Genomic DNA, 22,043 nt, shown 5'->3' on the forward strand with positions numbered 1-22,043 from the left:
TGTGTCTCCAATCACTGTACCTATGGGAGCTTTCTCACGTCCCATCCTTGCCCACTCCCTCTGATAACTTCCTTTTGTCTTCCATATAGCATGTATCTCTGTTCTGTTTTAGCTCCCCACACAGTGGCCTCATGTGTTCCTGGGCTAGGAGCACTCAATCCCTATGACATAGACCATAGTAAAGCCCACACCTGCACAAGACCTTCCCAGGGCTATCCCTTATCCAGTATTCCCGAGGGACCCCTCCCTCCCCCAGCACCCTTGCGTTTCTCCTTAGTAACTTTTCTGCCTGGTGGGGCACCCAGTCAAGACACCAACTGAAGACTCCTGTTGGGCTGAAGAAAGAGCTCCGATGGTAAAATGCTTGCTCTCCAAGTAGGAAAATCTGGCAAGAGAAAGACAGGCATGGTGGTATATACTTGTAAACCCAGAACTGGGAAGGCAAAGACAAGAAGATCCCCAGGTCTCATTGACCAGCCGGCCTAGGTGAGTCAGTAAGAGACCCAACTCAGAAGACAGGTTGATGGCTCCTGAAGTTTGACACCAGAAATTGACCTCTGACCTCCACATGTACACGTTTTATATACTTTTATGTATGTACACATGTGCTCTCTCTCTCTCTCTCTCTCTCTCTTTCTCTCTCTCTCTCTCTCTCACACACACACACACACAGAGAGAGACAGAGACACAGAGAGAGAGACAGAGACAGAGAGAGACAGAGACAGAGAGAGGCAGAGAGATGGAGGGACAGAGACAGAGCAAGCAAGAGACAAACAGAGACTACTTTTGCTAAGATCCAGGCGCTGGGCTGGAGCTGTGGCCTGCTAGAGAGGCCCTCTCCAGAATGTGCACTGGCTGGATGAGCCAGTAGCAGCTTCATCCCTTTCTATCCTGAACCAGTCTGTTAGTTCAGAGTGGGAAGGGCACTGAGGGGAATCCTGAATACCCAGGGTTTCTGCCAGGCTGCAGTCCCCCTCTGCAGCCACTAGGCCATGCTGCTCTCCTGGGCTGCAGCCAGCAGCTCTTCCTGCAGGAGGTGCCAATGCCAACCCCGCCTCCTGAGTAGGGAAGAGCCAAGAGGGCAGCAGAACAGGTGCAGACCACAGAAAACTACAAGTCCCGCACCTCCAGACTCCCCAGAAAGATGAATGCATGTCACCATCCTAGGACAGAGAGGCGACAGGGTCTAGTATAAAGACCTCAGAGACAGGGCAGACATTCCCTAACTCCATTCCCTGTTTCTTCCCTAGCCTGAGGTGGAAGGGAGTCATTTTCCCAGATGGACAAGGTGCCTGGCAGTCTACAACTTCTTGGCAGCCCCCAGGAGCCTAGGTTGTAACCACAAAGCAGCACCCCTGCCCTCTGTCCACTTACCTTGAACCTCTTCTCTCCCGCCTGATTGCCAGAGCTTACCAAGGTGTCTGCTTTGCCCTGGGCAGTCTAAGCTTGAAGGGGTGCATAAGTCACCTTCTGCCTCCAACCAGAACACTGGGCAGAAGAGACAAGGCTGGCAGAGGAACGAGGCTGTCTCTTTGCATTAGGAGGAGCCCATGAGCCCATGCCCAATACTGGGGAGGTTACACACAGTTAACCAGTGGCAGACTTCAGGCCATCGACTCTCTTTGAAAACTATGAATGGATCTGAGTTGCCTTGGGGGAGACAGACAGAGGCCAGGAATGGTTTGGTTTCAACAACATAAAATTTTATGTTCCTTAAACACACCAAATCACCCTAGATGGCCATTAAGACATCACGGTCAAGGGAACGTCCTGGCTGCTTCATAGATAAGGTCAAGGTTCACCTGTGATTGACAAGCTAACTGCTCCCGAGCAGGCTGGTGTTGTGCAAGGGCACGGCGATCGCTGCCATCTGGAACACACTATGCACCCAGAGGCTGACAGGACCTGGTGTGATTGTCTCCATCTCACCAGGTGTTTGCTTAGCACATGTTCCATCGGCAGGGCCCAGGTCCTCCCCAGCCTTGTAAAAGCATCGCAAATTCTAAATTAGATGTCTCTGAGTGAACGAAGGCCTCTCCCTCCTCTTCTATAGCTGCTTCCATTGTGGGATGCTGACCACACTTCCTGCCTCCCCCTCCCCCAGGGTAGAGCTTCAATTCCACCGAGACATAGACTGTGTCTTCAGTTTCATCAATTCAGAAATTACTGACTGACCACCTGTCATGAGCTTTACCTGCTGCTTCAGGGGACATTAAACGTGACAGGAACATGGTCGTCACCCTCAAGAGAGATGCTATAGTCCATTAATATTTGGTGCTATTTTAGATGCTAACTACTTTGAAAGCCACAGTGTTCCTGAGAAAGGGGCAGAGCTACTCTTGGTCCCATTTTTCAGGTGAACAAACTGAGACCCAGAGAGGTTGACTACTTCTCTCCAAGCCATGAGTACAATCGGGGTGGATCTTAGCAAGAATATCTTGTTTCGGTATGTTCTGTAGTCCCCTCTGTCAGCTTGTACCATGGAATTTGTTCTTGTTTCTTCTATTTTGGCTTCATAACCATAGTCCCAAATGTCCCATCAACCCCCATGTGTCTGGCTTAGCCAGCTTCACAGCATCAGCAGCTGCACACCATCACTGGAGATGCACCTAAGAAAATCCTGGATACAGGGAAAGAAAGCTTTAGTCTTTGATCTTAGCCAAATACTCTCTAGGAAGAAGGCTCTCACTGACAAGAAGCAAGTCCCACTCTGCAGGGTGCCTTGAAGGCTCAATGGAAGGAGGTCTGTGTTTACTAGAAGAAACCAATGTTCAGTGGGGGTATGTGTATTCATTGAGGGGTCTGTGTTCAATGGAGGGGGTCTGTACTCAATGGAGGGGGTCTGTACTCAATGGAGGGGGTCTGTACTCAATGGAGGGGCTCTGTATTCAATGGAGGGGGTCTGTACTCAATGGAGGGGGTCTGTACTCAACAGAGGGGCTCTGTATTCAATGGAGGGGGTCTGTACTCAATGGAGGGGCTCTGTACTCAATGGAGGGGGTCTGTACTCAATGGAGGGGGTCTGTACTCAATGGAGGGGGTCTGTACTCAATGGAGGGGGTCTGTACTCAATGGAGGGGGTCTGTACTCAATGGAGGGGGTCTGTACTCAATGGAGGGGGTCTGTACTCAACGGAGGGGGTCTTTGTTCAGTGGAGGGGGTCTGTACCCAGTGCAGGTGGTGTCTGCAGTCAGCAAGGGCAGGCACAGTGTTCAGTGGAGATGCCTGGGTTCAGTGAGGGGTGTATGTGGTTAGTGGAGGGGTCCGTGTTCAGCATCAAAGAGCTCTGTGCTCCGCTGAAGGCTCAGTGAGGGATCTAGTTTGCTGGTTTAGAGGCAACCATTTTCCAGTGTTGGCTCCACGTTGGCCTTTGAGCTCCTTGAGGATGTCATGTTCCCTTCTCAGAAGTTAGTCAGCAGACAACTGGTTTTATGTCTGAAGACACTGCCTTTTACGTCTAAGCCAGGGGGCAAGAATGAGGGTTTTTTTTGCACTAGGGAGAGAATTCTGAGTGAAAGAAAAGAAAAAAGGAAGCCAAATGACCTAAACCAGATGCGAGCCCTGGACAGCTTTGCTTTAACACTGTCTGCCCATTGGTTCTTCTGTGTGGAGATGTGCTCTTTGGATGACGCTGGCTCTCCTGAAGGCATCTCATAGATGTGGAAGACTTGGCTGCAGACCGGGAGGGAGGGTGAGAGGAAGGCAGATGCTGCCACCTGGCCTGGGGGATGTGAGCAATAAACTTAGAACACTAGAGCCCATGTGGGCAGACACAGCTTCTGGGGATGATGCTGGGACAGTCAGTGGAGAGCCCATGTGGACAGACACAGCTTCTGGGGATGATGCTGCGACAGTCAGTGGAGAGCCCATGTGGACAGACACAGCTTCTGGGGATGATGCTGGGACAGTCAGTGGAGAGCCCATGTGGACAGACACAGCTTCTGGGGATGATGCTGGGACAGTCAGTGGAGAGCCCATGTGGGCAGACACAGCTTCTGGGGGTGATGCTGGGACAGTCAGTGGAGAGCCCATGTGGGCAGACACAGCTTCTGGGGATGATGCTGGGACAGTCAGTGGAGAGCCCATGTGGGCAGACACAGCTTCTGGGGGTGATGCTGGGACAGTCAGTGGAGAGCCCATGTGGACAGACACAGCTTCTGGGGATGATGCTGGGACAGTCAGTGGAGAGCCCATGTGGGCAGACACAGCTTCTGGGGGTGATGCTGAGACAGTCAGTGGAGGGGCTCATGGTGATGGTCTGGATAAGAGAAACATGATGCTTCCCACCTTGACAGAGAACAGAGATATCAAAGCTGGGATTAGGGATCAGGAGCCATAAAATGGGGCCTCTTAGGAGTGTGTGTTACGTGTGTGAGGTGTGTGTGTGTGTGTGTGTGTGTGTGTGTGAGGAGGGGGTGATAAATGTCTCTGTGTGTGTACATTATGTGTATGTGGTGGGGTGTGATGTGTATACACAAGCGTGTGTTTGGGATGTGGTGTTTGTGTGTTGTGGGGTGTGATATGTGTGTGCTATATGTGTGTACATCGGTATGTATGTATGGTTTGACATGTGTACACACAAATGTGTATGCTTGGGGTATGCTGTATGGCCTGCGTGTGTGTGTGTGTTCACGCGCGCGTGCATCACACGGAGGAAAGATGCAACTACTGACTCTGCCTTCAGTTCCCACTCTGTCCTCAGGCAAATTGCCACACCTTTCTACAGCTCTCTTTTTCTATCACTATCACAAGAGTAAATCTGTGGGATTCCTCTCCCCATGTTTACTACCTAGCCACACTCATCCTTCAGGCCACACCAGGGCCCTGCCTTCTCCAGGAGGACCCCCCCCCTCCGTGGTTTCTACCTTTCCCTCCTATGCCTTTGGCTCTCCACTGGTGAGGCAGGTTGGACCCCTGGGCTCCTCTCCCTGAGACACTGGTGACCCTCACATAATGGGGAGGCACTTGGGAAGCCAGATCCTGCGCCATGCACTTGACTCACAGCAGAGGTAAGAGAAGCAAGAGTGGGCAGCAAGGGATAGGGAGGCCATGTGCTCCCAACTGCTGCGCTAAAAGTGGAAAGTGGGCTGGCAGCCACGGAAGTTTGGCCTTCTTCCTTCCCTCACCATCTGCCTTGCAAGGAAGAGAGCAGGAAGAGGCCACTGCACGCTCCTCACTCGCTGAAGTCCTGGCTTGACGCAGCCAGGGACAGAGCTAGGGAAGGCGGCCTGTACTATGATATGACTTCAATATGATACACCCCCACAGGCTCGTGAGTACACTGAGTGGCTCCCAGCTGGTGTGCTATTTCAGGAAGTTCTGTAAACTTTAGGAAGTTGGGCCTATTTAGAAGAAGTAGGCCACAGGGCAGGCCTTTGAAAGCCACACCTGGTCACCAGTCTCTTCCTTACAGTTTCTGCCGTGAGGTAACCAGGTCCTCACAACTCCCTCTTGTCACCATGACTTCTGCCTAGGTCCACGGAACCAAGCAACCACAGACCCAAACCATCTAAAACCAGGAGCCAGAATCAATAATCCCTTCTTTAAGCTGTTACTGTCTGGTATTTTGATCATGACAACACAGAAGTCATCAATACCGGCCATCAGTGTATCACCTTATCCCAGTGAATGGTTCCTCCATCCACCTTGGTTATTCAGGTTGAGTTTCCTTACATGTCAGGGATATGGTGTCGGGACACGGTGTCAGGGAGAGTGGATGGTGGGCTACTAGAAACCATGCTAAGGTAGGAGGGACCCGGAAGAAAGAGTTTCCTGCCCTGCAGCAGATCAGAGGCAGGGGCAGGATTTTTACATAAGAGGATGCCCCAGTTTTAGCCTTCCTGGTAGAAGACAGGGATGACTCTGAGCTCTGAGTGAGTACTGATTCCTTGTTGTCTCCTGGAGGGAGACAAAGTTCTCCTGCTGTGGTAGGTTATCAGAAAAGCGCAGTGGGGAGAAGGAGCTGTCATCAACACCACAACCCACGTGAGCACTCAGTCCCCTGGTGCTTTTCAGCACAGTCTAGAGAGCCGTGCTGTGTGGAAGTCATCCAGACCGCCTTTATCGAGGAGAGCTGGGAGGGAGACCGGCAATGCCTTTTCATCAGGAGGAGGGAACAGAGAAGAAAAGAAAGTGATGCTCCAGTTCACGTTTGCCCGGGATCTTTATGTAAGAGGAGTGCTGGGCAGTGCTGAGCAGAGAAGAGGCCACTTGGATGTCAGTATCTCAATAAATCCGCTGACTCCCCTAAGAGCCAGCTTTGTTTCATGTGTCAGTTGCTTCAGGGTCGCTCACTATGATGCTCAACCCTGTGCGGTTGATATGAGGCACAGAGACTGACTGTGTCTGGGCCCTACGTCCTCATTCTCACCTGTCTTCCTGCATCTACTGCGTGGTACGGTGAGCTTGAAGGACCAATGCTTCTGTCACTCGGAGTGTGCTGGAACAACTGCATAAGTGAACAGCTAAACACCCATAGCACACTCACAAGCAAGGCTCTGTTCACACACGGGTCTTGTGAGTGAGACGAGGGTAGGGGTGGGGATTTTTGGAACAAAAGGACTTGCTGGCACCTCTAAAATTACACTCCAAAGAGAAGACATGGGAAGAAAGTTCAGAAAGGGCAGGAGGGCACAGCACCGCGTGCTTCCAATCTGCAGACTGGCAAAAGCTAGGAGACTGTGGAGCAGGGTGAGTCTGGAAGTTCCTCCCTAAGCTGCAGCCTGTCACCTTGTCCCTCTGCCTCCATTTCCCCTCTGTGCATCAACAGGGTCAAGAGGACGTTCCCCACCCAGGTCAGCTCCTGCCCAAAGCTGAGTCTGGGGTTCTATTTAAGACTGCTCAGTCCATCTGTTTCCCATTGAGGAGGCTGCATTTTCTCAAATGCCGCCCCCCCCCCCTCTGCACTCCACAGATTCCCACCATGTGACCCCTCCTCTCCCAATGGTGTGCTGTTTTATGGCTTGTTGTTCTGTGTGCGTGATTTGAGTTTGGGGACTTTTTTTTTTCATCCCCCACACACAGATTTCCCCTCCCTCTTCCAGAAAACATAGAGTCTGAACTTTTCCCTGCCAGGAACCCACAGGAGGACTGTGCTGAGGACAGGGGGCAGAGGGAGATGGATGTCTGCACTCTCTCCCACTGCTGGTCTCCCGGCTTCTTCATTTGTTTCTTTCCTTCTTGAAGTGCTAGTCCTGATGGCCCTGCACATGAATCAGTGGGATCTGAGGCCAGAGGGGAGGCTGGGGAGAGAGACCCAACTCAGTTCAACAGTTCAACCGGCTTTTATTGAGCCACCAGGGCCTGTGTGCTGGAGCTGCTGGAGGGGAGAGGCCTGGCTGGAGTAGGCCGCCTGGGAGGGTTAGGCTCCCAGGCAAAGAAGCCAGCCTGAGGCTGAACGTTTGCAGGGGGATGTTCAGATGGAAGACGGGGACTCCTCTAGCCAGGGAGGCCGCAGAGAAGGCTGCCTTGAAGACGTGATCCTCAGTCATTCATTTAGATACTCCACAGTTGCACAGTGGGTCTCCTCTAGGAGTCAGGCCCTGTGATCCTTAATGGTCAGGCTTTAGGAAGAGGGCACCAAACAGATAAAAGCATGTGTACATGTATATTACATATATGTGCATGCGCACATACATACTTTTAAGGCACAAAAATTCTAAGAGCCTACTCTACAGGGGTCTCATGTGAACTAGCTAATCCTTAAGGAAGTGACATTTAAGCAAGGCAGAAAGAGCAAGAACACACAGAGGGGGCCCCTGGGGGACCAGGAGCATGCATTTTGAAGGTGCTGAGGCCTGGAAAGACTTTGCACCTCCAGGCAACTGCAAGGGGGAGGGGTAAGCAGGAGTCAAAACGAGCAAATGAGCAGGAACAGGAGACGCTGGGGGAGGGGGAAGATCGCTAGCCAGGTGAGACCAGACTCAGCCTAGAGTCAGAGGCAGGGGTCATTTTGAGGTTAAGATTAAGGGTCATCTGAAGCCAGGCTTAGTGTTCAGTGTTCAGACACAGGAGTGAGAGGCTGGGTCAGGCTGTGGCCAGAGTTAGGTCTCTGGTGCCAGAATTAAGCATTGGTCCGTGGCCAGGGTTAGAGTCAGTTTGAGGGCAAGTACAGGGTCAGTCCGGGGACAGTGTTAGGATCAGTCACTCATTAAACATTCAGTAAGCATCTCCAGGGCCCCCGGGAGGACAATGATGATCTCGAAAGCATTTGCCCTCCCAAATGTGGAGTTGAATGGAAAAATAATCCTTAAGGAACCGCCTGCCGGCTCACTAATTCCCATTGAGTGATGTGGGGAGAGTGCCAGGCACACTGAGACCTCAGAGCGTGGTTACCACAGACACACTGCAAATGATGCCACCATCTCCCAGGGTAAAGCAAACACCTATGGTGCTCCCAGGTTCTGTGGGCTGGGGGTGAGAAAGAACTGCACCGTGTTTGAGGCAGTTCCATGGGGTAGGCCCAACAGCTGGACCAGGGGCTGGAGCCAATCTGAAGACTTCGTGCAAACACATTGTCATACACCACACTGACACACGTGCGCTCTCTCTCTCTCTCTCTCTCTCTCTCTCTCTCTCTCTCTCTCTCTCGTGCATGCATGTGAGCACACACACACACTTATATGCATGTACATACACATGTACTCATACACTTACTCATTCTCTTTTACACACACACACACACACACACACACACACACACACACACACACCTAACCGTGTTACCAATAGTAACAGTTTCTCCCTATGGCTTCCTCAACACATCTCAGCTTCATGAATGTTCACAAAGAACATGTAAGGAGGGCAGAGGTAGGCCAGTCACACTGCAGTAGGACATGCAGACAAAAGCTTCTCGGACACCGGTGGGAACTCCATCTTCCACGGCTGTCAGTGAAGAGCAATGCCAATGGTAGGGTTCCATCTGTGAGAAAGGAAAGACAAGAGTTTGCTCTTGGAGTGTACCTACCCTCCCACACAGAGAAGCCAAGCCCTTAGCTAGGTAACCTCAGGCCTGTAGGACACTGGGAGATCCAGGGGAGGATTCAAGATTGAAGATGCTTCTGCAGGTGAGACCCAGCACACACCATCCTGAGCACAGTGGGGATGGCTGACACCTCCTGGACTTCAGTTCTAATCCTTTGCTCTCAGTTTTCCTTTTATTGAAAGGAACTTAGGAGCCTGATTTGGTAGCCTGGGTCTGTAATCCCAGCTATTCAAGAGGTAAAGGCAGAGGCGAAGGATTCCAAGTTCAAGGTTGATGTGACTACAGAGTGAGTTCTAGCCCAGCCCTGACACTTTAGTGAGAGCCTGTCTCAGATTTTACAAAGAAGAAAACTTGAGACTGAGCATGTATGCCAATTGGTAGAGCGCTTGTCTAGCATACATGTAGCCTTGGGTTCTTTGCCAGCAAATGGGAGGTAGAAATAGAATCATCAAAAGTTTAAGGTAATCCCAGGCTACAAAGCAAGATGAAGGCTAGTGTGAGCTACAGGCCCTATCAAAATAAATAAATAAATAAATAAATAAATAAATAAATAAATAAATAAATAAATAAATGATAAATAAGCAAGCAGAAAAGAATTGGGAGTGTGGCTGGGTAGTAGAATGTTTATATAGCATATTGCATGTGGAAGATCCTGGGGTTAAACCTATCCTAAGTAGATTGGGTTAGCATAGTCCAACTGATATGGGGTTTCCCAGAGCCTGAGGAACCCACAGACGGGTCTGATTTTGACTAGATCCTGTCTTCAAAGCCTTTGATGCCTTGTAAGATGGCAACTATAATAATTCTGCCTCATGTTTCCATAAGAGCTCCTTCCCTCGTGGGATCCTGAGGTCAAATCTTTTCTCAACCTTAACAGAGGGGAGTTGGTGTAGGTGTTTTGAAAATTCAGACTGGTATTTAGGGGTCTTACTGTATGCAAAGACCTTCCTAGGGCACCAGATTCCAGGTGGACCGTCTCCTTGGCTTTCGTGGGTCTTCCTCTACGTTTTAAGGCAGGACTTAAATCTGATGAGGAAGGTTGAGTTATGATGCGGGCAGCCAAAAGGCATCAACCTGGAGATGAGCTGGAGGCCTCAGAGAGCCTGGCTTAGAAAGGCCTGCTCTCTGGATGTTGTGTGCACTGATAACCTCTGAGTGACCTCTCACTGGGCCTCAGTTTCTTGGCCTCCTTAGGTCTCCCTAGAGTCAACTCCTCTTCTGCTCTGGGATTCTGTCAGCTCCAGACCAACTACCTCCCCACGCTTGGCTGTGTCTGGTGTGCTGTAGTGGCTCTGGCACGAATGGCCCTCTTCCTTACAGGCCTCAGGGAAACTCCCTGAACTTGGCCCCAGGGCTGGGGTCAGGCGGGAAGTGTGACCCAGATGACCTCATGTTCTTGCCCTTGCAGCTAGTGACTCACCTCCGGGGTGGGGGCCGACTCAGGATCTGAGATCCAAAGCTGTTTGAAAACTGAAAGCCTTGTGAGGCTCCTCCCTTTCAGAGCTCCAAGAAGACTTTGGCAGTTTTTAGCTCTTCCCTTCTCAGGGCCCAGAATGATAGATTAGATATTTCCCCCAGGGCCTTCAGCCCGTCTAGCTCCCTCACGCCAGAACCTCGGGGCTCAAGGTCCAGCCTGGCTGTGTGTTGGTGACTAGGATCCTGGCCTCCTCCAGGCCCGTGTCCATGACTTTAATCTTACCAATCAGTAGAGATTAGGATCTCCAGTCTCAGAATCTTGTGCTCCGTCTGGGTCCTTTCCCCTCTCCAGCTAGATGTCAGTGCCCAGAGCCTCACACATGTTTGACTTGGAAAACCTGAGGCAAAGTACCTCTTGCTCTGAGTATCTGTGTGTTTCCCCAGTTTCATCAAGTCAGGGTACTCACTTCTGACCTATGGTTACTGCTTGGCTAGGTAGAGAACAGGTGAGAATTCCTCTTGGGCACTCTCCTCCTCATGCCTGGAAGGTGAGCAAAGAGACCTCAGAGGCCTCCTGCTACAAATAGGTGTAGTGCAGTGTAGGGCCACCAGTCACACGTGACCATTTAAGAAAATGAAATTGAAGACGGCTCAGTCAGTAAGCTGTTTGCTTTGTGAGTATGAGGACCTGAATTTAATCTCTAAAATCCATATATCAAGAAGAAAAATCAGAAATGGTGATGCACACTTACGATCCCAATGCAGAGGAGGAAGAGGAAGAGGAAGAGGAGGAGGAGGAAGAGGAAGAGGAGGATGAAGAAGAGGAAGAGGAGGAGGAAGAAGAGGAAGAGGAGGAGGAAGAAGAGGAAGAGGAAGAGGAGGAGGAAGAAGAGGAAGAGGAGGAGGAGGAGGAAGAAGAGGAAGAGGAGGAGGAAGAAGAGGAAGAGGGGGAGGAGGAGGAGGAAGAAGAGGAAGAAGAAGAGGAGGAGGAGGAGGAGGAGGAGGAAGAAATAAGTGGATCCCTGGCATCTATTGGCTGGCCAGCCTAGCCATTTAATAAGTCCCAAGTTGATGAGAGACAAAAAGTAAGCATATCTGATGAACAGCAGCTGAAGTTGTCTTCTGACTTTTACGTGTGCACATGAATTCATACATTTAAATACATCTGCACAAAGAGAGAGAGAGAGAGAGAGAGAGAGAGAGAGAGAGAGATTAAATGCAAAATTCCACTCCTTCGTCACAATAGACACAATTCAATTTCTGAAGGGCTGTATGTGACTAGGAACTCCTCTGGCATTTTCCATAATTCCAGAAAGCTCTGAATCATTCTAGAAAGTTCTACTGCACAGCCTTCTTCCAAATGGTGAACCTAAAAGGTGTCAAGTCAGGTAGGCTTCAGCCTTGTCCTCAAGCCTGAGGAGTGGAGAGACGCAGCAAGGCATGAGCTTATACCATATAAAGTTCCTGAGGCTTGGGAGTGGGGTCCTTGTTTCCACAACTGACTTTCTCCTGCTTGGCACAGCCTATCTGTGTGAACTAAACAAAGAACAGGGGAAGCTGGGGAAGACAACCAAGTTCTGGCTTGTCGGGTGAATTCTGTCTGTGATCTAAACAACCCGTGTGATCGGTGATCCATTCAGAATCAGTTCCCCCAAAGGCCATGCTGAGTAAAATTTGGAAGACTTCCTGTAGGAGGCTAAATGGGAGGTGTGGGTTGGATGGTGAACAAGGCTTTTATGAGGCTGGTAATCGACCGTCACACTTTTGACTGCCTACCCGGGAAGCTGAAATGGACCCAGGAAGCTGGCAAGCCTTCCATCCATTACACCAGAATGGAGAAAACACCTAGCACAGATGTGACTAGGAACAGAGTGGCACCAGGCCATCCAGTCTTCCTTGAGGGTGTCAGAGAACCCTGAAGAAGCCATGGAGATGAGTCAGAGTGGGGACTGAGAAGCAACTCCCTGCATCTTTCTACTCAGAGTTGGCCAAGAGTGTGGAATGGAATGCACAGAGAATAAAGGGTGAATTGATGTTATCATTACTGATAGCTAAGGGCGGAGCTTATCTCAAGACTGAGAGACTGAAGTGAAGTGGGTGGGACCGCAGAGTCATGACTGAGAGTCAGGAAACTTACTGGCAGCAATCTGCATAGCCACAGCAGAAGTTGATGAACTCCAGAGCACCTCCCTTCTGAGGTCTAGGATTAGTTTCCCAATGCCTCACTGGCCTTCCCGGCTCTGCCTCCTCTCAGAACCTCACCCCAGTTCTCCTACAACCTGGAGTCATGTACCATGACAGTCCAAGGCTTTCAGTACCATTGTCTTCCAAGCTCATTAGGGTGGCCCACTTAGCTACAAGGAGGAGCTTTTCAACAATGGTTGGAGCTTGAGCATGGCAGGAAAACTCCAAAGCCAACCCCCACAGTGACAAACTTCTTCCAACAAGGCCACACCTCCCAACAGTACCACTCGCTATGGGCCAAGGGAATTCAAACCACCACACCAGCTGTCTTCTCCTACACTGCTCTTTAGGTTTGCACCTCACAGTAGCATTTTCATTTCTTCTATCCTATCGTCATTCAGGATGAGGTGTTGTGAAGACAGGGACCCACTTCACCCATCACTACTTAATCCTCTTCAGTGAGCCCGATGTAGAATAAGTAGTGGATAAAGATTTGAAGAACTGGGGGCAGGAAAGATGGATCAGAGGGTAAAGGCACTTGCTGCTGAGAATGACAACCTGAGCTGTTCAATTCCCAGGACTCACATGGTAAGACAAAACTAACTCCTGATAGCTGTCCTCTGACCTCGACATGGGTGTCGCACAATAAATACATGCAATTTTTAAAGTTTTTCCCAATATTTGAAAAATGAACGAATGGTTGTGAAAGAAGAGATCACTTATGTGTTGTAGGTACAAATGAGCAGAGGTCGCCGTGGTGTTGTTCTGTAGTTGCTTCTCACTGTAGTTTTTGAGACAGGGTCTCTCGCTAGGGCCCAACCCTTCTGTTTAGGCTAGACTGGCTGTTCAGTGAGCCCCAGGGATCTATCTGTCCCTATTTTCCCACTGCTGGGATTACAAGTGCAGGCCACCACACTTAGATTTTAAAAAGAAATCAATACCGGGATCGAGCTTAGGGCCTCAGGTTTGTGCAATAAGAATTCCAGGGACTAAGTTATCTCCCCAGCCCCCAGGAGAAAAAAATTAATGACAAGGGAGGAACATGGCTAGGCACCCTCTGGGCCCTGTCACTTCCTTGCTCTGCTTTCACTCCCTCCCTACCCTCTGCTTCCATTCTGTACTTCCTCACAGCCATGGGAATGAACTACCCCATGTGGCTTGGACTAGCCTGGACCTCACACTGAGGCTGGCAGGCCTGGATCTATGGAGAATAAGTAGACCTAATCCAGACATGCCTTGCTTTGCCCAAGAAGTGGGTTTAGAAACAGAATTCTGTGACTGTGATTTCCCCAAGCTGTTGCCTCTCACTGGGCCTCTGGACAGGAGCCAGGACTCTGCCACCCTCAGGGTCTTTTGCCTCCCACAGTTCTCAGGCCCCTCAATGCATAATCTCTCCTCCAGGACATAAAAATATGTTTCAAGGCAGTAACTAGGGAGGTCATTACTTCAAAGACCCTCTTGGCAAATTCTTTTATTGGTCCCAGTTTAAAAAGCCAGAGTCTTCTTATAAAGGGGCTTCTTAAGGCAAGGCCCACCTGTGAAAATACTGCCCTCTTTAGGAATGGAGCCAGGGAGGGAAGGGCCAGCACCAGGCCCTGGGCTTCTCCCAGAGGAAGGGTTGGGAGGAGGCTCTGAGGAGCTTAAGGAATGGGCTCTTCCTAAGACAAAGAAAGTACTCCAGGCCCCACACTCCAGATGGGAATTAACACTTTCCCAGCCTCCTCAGGCCTCTCACCAGCCTCCGAGCTGGTGCAGCAAGTATGCCTTCTAAACAGTAATTCAATGTGTCGAAGGGGTGTGGCCAAGCCAAACATGTTCATGACTTGCTCACCAGCTTTCAGAGCCACCAACCCCCACCCCATCCCCATGAAGAGGAAGGATGGAATAAAGTCACCAGATCTGCTGCCCCTGTGAGCAGAACTCCCTAGGCCTGGTCCCCTGTGGCCTCAGTTGCTCCCCTCCAGTTGATAAGGGAATGCTGTCTGCTGAAGCCCTTACCTCTGCTTTCCCAGGCTATGGCTCTTGTAGTTAGCCCTGGCTTCATTCTTCATCCACCACTCTCCATCTTCCACTCCCACGGGCGTTTATGGTGCTCCAGGACCTGACAACTTAAAGCTAAGCCACTCTAGCTGCAGCCCAGTTCCAGTCTCCCATCCACTGCTGACTTCTTATAAGTGCACACACTGGCTGCCTTTCCTTCTTCCTTGTTTTTCTCCTTAGAATTAATCTCCATTTTTGTCTCTATAACAAAATACCTGGGGCTGAGGACCTTGTAAAGGAAGGTGATTTATTTAGCTTACAGTCTAAAGGTCCAAGATGGGTTAGCCCCAAGTGGCACATCTCTGTGAGGACACCTCAAGGGATTACATGGTTAAGACAGGAGACAGAAACAGTCAGGCTTAGATTCTCTCTCTCTCTCTCTCTCTCTCTCTCTCTCTCTCTCTCTCTCTCTGTGTGTGTGTGTGTGTGTGTGTGTTTGTGTGTGTGTGTGTGTTTGTGTGTGTGTGTGTTTGCACGTGTGTACATGTGTGAAAGAACAATCTTGAGTATTCGTTCTCACCTCCCTCCTTGTTTAAAACAGTCTCTCTTTTGTTTTTTACTACTGTGTATGCCAGACTATCTGGCCCAAGAGCTGTGTCCACCTCTCATCTTACCATAGGAAGTCTACATTACAATTTCTTGCTTCTGTACCTGGCTTTAGGCAGGTCTAGGGATCTGAATTCACATCTTCACACTTACACAGCAAGTGCTTTACTAACTGAGCCATCTCAAGGCTAGGTGTTAAAAATACTTTAAAATACTTCATTATTTTCATTTTATGAGGATGGGCGTTCTGCCTCTGTGTACCATGCAAATGCAGTGCACATGGAGGCCAGAAGAGTGAGGGCGTTGGGTCACCTGGGGCAGCTGTGATGCTATATGCCACTACAAGACTATTAACTTGCTTAAAACATTCCGAGATGATTTTAATTTTTTTTTTTTGTAACTTCGTTGTGTGCTTGGCATGAATGTACTTTGCAAATGACAGCACCACATCACAGCGCCACACAAAATAAATGTAGGGATGCTCTTAAAACCTGGACGCCTCGGGTCAGACACCCCAGACTTACTAATGTGTGGCTGGAGACAATTTCATCTTATATAGTCCAGGTAAGTCAAAAGTGCTCTGGAATCTTTATCAGCTCTGATCTCTCTCCTGAGCTTGTAAAAAACAGTAATCCCCCATCCACCCACTTACGTTCACTCTCTCACTAGACAGATCGAGCACACTGATGTGCTAGCTACTGTTCCCAAGAACAAACGAGGCCAAGTCTCTGCTCTTGGGTAGTTTAGCAATGCAGTGGCAACAGTATACATCAGAACAGGAGATAGTGTCACTGCATATAGACAGCAAGAGCCTGCAGAGAAACGGGTCAGCACAACTGCATGGGTTAGGGTTTGCAGTGGTTTGAATATGCTTAGGCCATGAGAAGTGGTGGGATTAGGAGGTGTAGACTTGTTGGAATAGGCCTGACCTGGTTGGAGGAAGTGTGTCACTGTGTAGGCTTTGAGGTCTTCTAGTGCTCAAACTCAAGCCCAGTGTGGAAGAGAGCCCCTCCTAGATACCTTTGGAAGAGAGTTTCCTCCTGGTTGCCTTTGGACTCAGTTCCTCCAGCAACCATGTCTGTTTTCAGGCTTCCCACCATGATGCTAGTGGACTAAACCCCTGAACCTGTAAGCCAGCCCCAACTAAATGCTATCCTTTATAGGAGTTGCCTTGGTCATGGTGTCTCTTCACAGCAACGGAAACAGGGTTAAGACAATTAAGCAATTAAGACAGGGTTAAATAGGAAGCAGAGGTATTATAAAATATGAATACACATATTTGGTCTGGAAAGATGACTCAGCATTCAAGAGCCTTTCTTGCTTCTGCAGAGGTCCTGGGTTTGGTTCCCAGCACCCGCATAGTGGCTCACAACTGCTTGTAATTCCAGCTCCAGGGCATCCAGTGCCCTCTTCTGGCCTCTAAGGGCCCCTGAATGCATGGAATGTACCAAAACTCATACGAGCAATACACATACACATCAAAATAAGTGAACAAACAAATAATGTTTCTTAAAAGAATGGGTATGGAGAGATGACTCCACTTGGTACAGTGCTTGATTTTTGCAAACATGGGAATCTGAGTTCAAAATCCAGAATTCATGTATATATTTTAAAAAGCCTGGCGTGATGCTGGCACATACTTGTAACCCCAGCACCATGAAGCAGTGACAGGCCGGTCTCTGAACTCATTGGCCAGCCAGCCTAGCCTTCTAACAAGATCTAGGTTGATGAGAAATGCAGTCTCAAACTTAAAAGTGGATGGCTCCTGAAGATTGTCCTCTTGCCTCCATACCACATGCTCACAGTTGTACAGGCCCACACATGAACACATGAACACACACATACACACACATATACACCAAAAATTAGGGAATATATAAGAATATGAAATTATATAACTGTGGAGCAAGCTAAGGAAGCAATGTGCCCAAATAGAACTAGGTGAGAAGAAAGTGGACTTCCCCACCACTGGCCAGCCATGCCAGGAGGGAACCCCAGCAACTTTCTTGGTAGAGAAGTTTGTTACGCGAAGCAGGGCTGAGGGAATAGAAGACTCCTCGGCTTCTCTTGTACCTGGGGAGTACCAGGGTCTCCTAGCCAAACTTGCTAAGGCTTCCCTTAACTCCTTCAATCCGTGTGTGGCAGCGTAGCACAGCAGAGCAGTGCTGAACTGCAGGTCCTGCTCACCCCTTCCCCGAGACCCTTCTACTGTGGCCTTGAAGGTGCTCTTGAGGCATCTTTGCAAGGCCCATGCACTGACAGACTCCTGCAGACCCAACCCACACACTGAGCTCTTTTCTTGCTCTCTTCCCCCATCCCAGAATAATCAGAAAGTTGCCAGAAGGTATTTGGTCTTTTCACCCCTGCCGTCTGTCAGACTGTAGAGCCCCTCTCCCTTACCTTCTTCTCCTTGCTAATCTTTCCGTCCACTTGCTCAGGCACAGCTTCCTCCAAGAAGCCTCAGTGACACCTACCAACACATGTGCCTGCCTCGTCCGTGTTCCCACAGGATCCTTCCTGCCTCCCTCTTGGCTCTTACCTCACTCTTGTGGAATTACAGGCTTACTTGTCCATATGCCTCTCTTGACTGTGAAGACGTGAGAAAAGAGCTGAGGCCGGGAGTGATGCAGGTACCCGGTATGCATTTGTTCTGAATTTACCAAAACCTACAAGAGATGCGCAAGAATATGTAAATACATGTTTTCTGCAATGTTATTGTGAAAGACAGATCACAATTTTTCTCTATAGGAAGATCTCGATTTATAAAAGAGATAGTTGAAAACTATTGGAAAAATCACACCATGGAATAAAGTGAGAGACTAGAAGGGGCCGGGTGTAGCTATAGTTGAGGCTCGTCTCCTGGGACTTCGTGACTTTGCCTCTTCTGACAGCTCAGTTTTACACTGTTGCTTTGAAGTTGGAAAAAAAGGGGGGGCTTTTAAACTTTTTTTCTCAGAAGCAATAAATTGCTCTTACCACCCCATCGTAATTTCACACTCATGTTCTTCCTAATTTTCTCAGAACGAGAAGCTCTGTCTTGGACAGGAAAAACCAAATTTTCCCTTTCAGTGGGAGCTGACTGACCTGTCTCCTCCTCGTCAGCTGTTCTCAGGAGCCATCTGCCAGGAAACATGTTCTCACTTCTTCCTCATTCTTTAAGCTTTGTGAGGCAAAAGTTATCACAGGGGAGGGCTTGGTTCATCAAAAGGGAGCTCTGATGAATATTTATACAGACATGAACACCCCAGGTGTGGCCTTCCAAATCCTGCTTCCTGTCCCCTCAAAGAATAATGTAATCCCCGAAGACGAAACGAGGCGATAGGGCTCATTATTCCCAGGTGGTATTTTGTCTCAGGTCCTGGTGTAGAACTGAGCCAGGTCTCCTTTCTGAATGAGGTCCATCTTGGATGCCAGCCCTCTCACCAAGCAAGAAACCTCAATCCTACACACTGTAGGCTTGGGGGAAGCATGTGTGTGGTGTTAACAGCCCCAAGCAGCAGTGATCCTGCAGAACAACCCACTTACCTTCCATACCTGTTAGATTGCCTTCTTCTGTCGGCTTCATCATTTGGGGCCAGGACAAGACACTTGGACTTAGGGACTGCAGAGATGATGTGGGGTCATTAGCAGTGTCTGCTCTTGGAAGGTCCCCGTTTTGGTCCCCAGTGCCTATGCAGCATCTCATAACCATCTGTAATTCTAGTTCTGAGATCTAATATTCTCTTCTGGTCTCCTTGGGCACCTTGACCACACAGGGCACATGTACACACATGCATGGAAACAGTCATACGCATAAAAATAAGAATAAATCAATCTTAGAGGAAAAAGATACTTGGACAGGACTCCATGAGCTAAGGGGTGAACCTTCAAAGTTCCCAGTCAGAGAAGGCCTTCATCCCACGTTCACAGCAGGGAGCATGCACTGGGACTTCTGACAAGAAGTCATACTTGTTTAGTGAGAGATAACAAAAGGATGATGTTGTCATCTTAATATGTCTACTAAGTGTCATGAGCTTGAAACTTAACCCCAATTTTTTATTCTAATAACATTTGGAGGTGATTACATCAGGTACTTGTCAGAGAATTAATACACAGATTAATGGATTATAGAGCAGGTGGTTTTAATCTTTATTATTTTCATCCTTTTAGAATTTCATATAACTAATTCTAGATCCACCCCAACTCCTAACCCCTAACTTTGTGTCCTTTTAAAAAAATGTGACTTAAAGCTGAGTGGTGGTGGCATATGCCTTTGAACTCAGCACTGGGAGGCAGAGTCAGATGGATTTTTGAGTTTGAGGCCAGCCTGGTCTACAAAGTGAGTTCTAGGACAGCCAAGGCTATACAGAGAAACCCTGTCAGGAAAAACAGGACAAACGTATGACTTAAATGCAATACAATTTGTGCTGACAATATACTGCTAGGTATGAGGCCATCCACCAGAGTGTGTTTGACCTATGAAGAACCACCCCAAAGAAAACTGACTGTCCCAGAAGTCATCAACCATCTGTAGTTCCTCAGTGAAGGCTGGAGGCTCATGAGGCCCTGCCACTCTATGATTCAGCGTCGACTGGCTTGATCTTGTACAGGTCTTGTGGCAACCACAGCAGTTCATTAGTGTAGCGATCTCATCACGTCTAGAAGACACTGTTTCACCCTGACCTTCCCTGACCTCTGGCTCTTAAGATATTTCTGATCCCTTTTCCAGGATGGCCTCTGAGTCTTTGTAGGGGGGTCTCAGTTGTCTCATTTATGACTAAACAGACGATTCATTCATTCATTAATTCATTCATTCAGTTTTGCAAAAGCATGCTCTACCTGGTTTGCTTATACTGCCTCGTCAATGTGAAGTCAACTATCAGGTGGCATGAAACAAGAAGCCATACCAGACACAGAATTGTTGATGGGGCCTTGCTCCTGAACATTTTAGACTCCAAAAGCATGTCCTCGAAAGAAAATATCCAAACTCAATGAAATATATGATCTCAGATATTTGTTACAAAAACAAAAAAGAGCTCAGTTTTGAAGAAGTGGTTCCAATGAAGCAGGAAAAGATTTGGATTCTGATTAGTGAGATTAGAGGGAGGTGGTTGGGACAGGGGGGCGCTTTTACATCCAAAAGTCAGATTTGGAAGTGAAGTTCGCAGTGATGAGTCTCCTCGAGGCAGACAACTCACGAGGGAACCAGGCACTAAAGAGAACGATTTGAGATACTTGGGGGGAATTTTTAGGATATATATAACACGTGAAGCTAGGTACACCAAAACTAGGTACAGATATGTGGTAGGGGTGAATATAGTCCTACACTGGAGTAGCTAAAGCTCGGGGCTTTCGTGTGAACCGTGTGTGAGCGTGTTGAGAAGAAAAACTCCGGAGCTACACTTAGAAAAGAGACAGAAGAGTCCTACGTCCTTCAAAGGTAGGGGGAGTGTGGGGACTGCCACAGCTGTCCAGATGGACAGTCAGAAACTGCAGAAGCGAAGAAGGGGAACCAGAAGAAAGACCCCCAACACATTTCTCTAGAACCAAAATGCAATTAAAGCTGTGAGGATTGAACCATTCCCTGGGATACATGAACATTTTTCAGTAGGGATACTAGCTATCATACTTTGACTATATTACCTCCCAAACTCAGGAGTGCCTTGTGATAGACTAAGAGTAAGAGTCTTGTCTTTTTAATGTATACACTGTAGCTGTCTTCAGACACACCAGAAGAGGGCATCAGATCTCATTACAGATGGTTGTGAGCCACCATGTGGTTGCTGGGAATTGAACTCAGGACCTCTGGAAGAGCAGTCAGTGCTCTTGACCACTGAGTCATCTCTCCAGCAAGAGTAAGAGTCTTAAAGTGCTTGGTTTGCACAGATGCCTCTGTGAATGAGGTCAGATGCCTTGTAAAAGGGCTCGGGAGCTGGCCCTATCTTCCCCTCTGCTGTCTACCATCCACAAACCCAGAAAGCCAACTCTCATCACGTAATACATGCTCTGTCAGACTTCCCAGCGCCCAGCCTGTAAGAAATTAAAATATTCATTCTAGAAGAACAAAAGTGACTAAGACATTAGGTGATTAAGAAGCAACTATAAAACATAAAGACCTCCTTTCCAACTTGGGCCCGGCAGAATGGCTCCCGCAAAGAAGGGTGGCGAGAAAAAGAAGGGCTGTTCTGCCATCAATGGGGTGGTGACCTGAGAATACACCATCAACATTCACAAACGCATCCATGGAGTGGGCTTCAAGAAGCATGCTGCTTGGGAACTCAAAGAAATTCGGAAATTTGCCATGAAGGAGATAGGGACCCCAGATGTGCGCATAGACACCAGGCTCAATAAAGCCATCTGGGCCAAAGGAATAAGGAATGTTCCGTACCGCATCCGAGTACGTTTGTTCAGAAAGCGTAATGAGGATGAGGATTCACCAAACAAGCTCTACACACTGGTAACTTACGTGCCTGTTACCACATTCAAAAATCTACAGACGGTCAATGTGGATGAGAACTAACTACTCAATGTCAAATAAAGTTACAGAACTGCCTCCAGGTTTTGCTTTTTCTTTTTGTTGTCTGCCCCATAAGTGGAATTTTTAGGTCTAAGGGTTATTTTGTTGGAAATTAATCTGAGAACCTCTGTTCTGGACACACAGGAAATTGGAAGTATGTGAAACATTTTCAGAGAAGTCAGTGTATTAGTTGGGGTTGTGGGTTGTTTTTTTGTTTGTTTGTTTGTTTGTTTGTTTGTTTGTTTTTTTGAGGGGTTTCTCTGTGGTGCTGCTTGTTCTGTAGACTAGGTTGGCCTGGAACTCAGAATTGACCTGCCTTTTCCTCCCTAGTGTTGCAATTAAATGTGTGCCACTGTGTATGTTTGTGGCTTTAACTAC

General features: G+C 48.6%; 1 pseudogene; it reads left to right on the forward strand.

Moving 5' to 3' along the window:
• The first annotated feature begins 21,272 nt into the window (after window positions 1-21,272).
• On the forward strand, window positions 21,273-21,841 carry LOC108350869 (60S ribosomal protein L31 pseudogene; annotated as a pseudogene).
• Window positions 21,842-22,043: the final 202 nt, after the last annotated feature.

The sequence above is a fragment of the Rattus norvegicus genome, chromosome 4 (assembly GCF_036323735.1).
Source record: "Rattus norvegicus strain BN/NHsdMcwi chromosome 4, GRCr8, whole genome shotgun sequence".
Taxonomy (NCBI): Eukaryota; Metazoa; Chordata; class Mammalia; order Rodentia; family Muridae; genus Rattus; species Rattus norvegicus.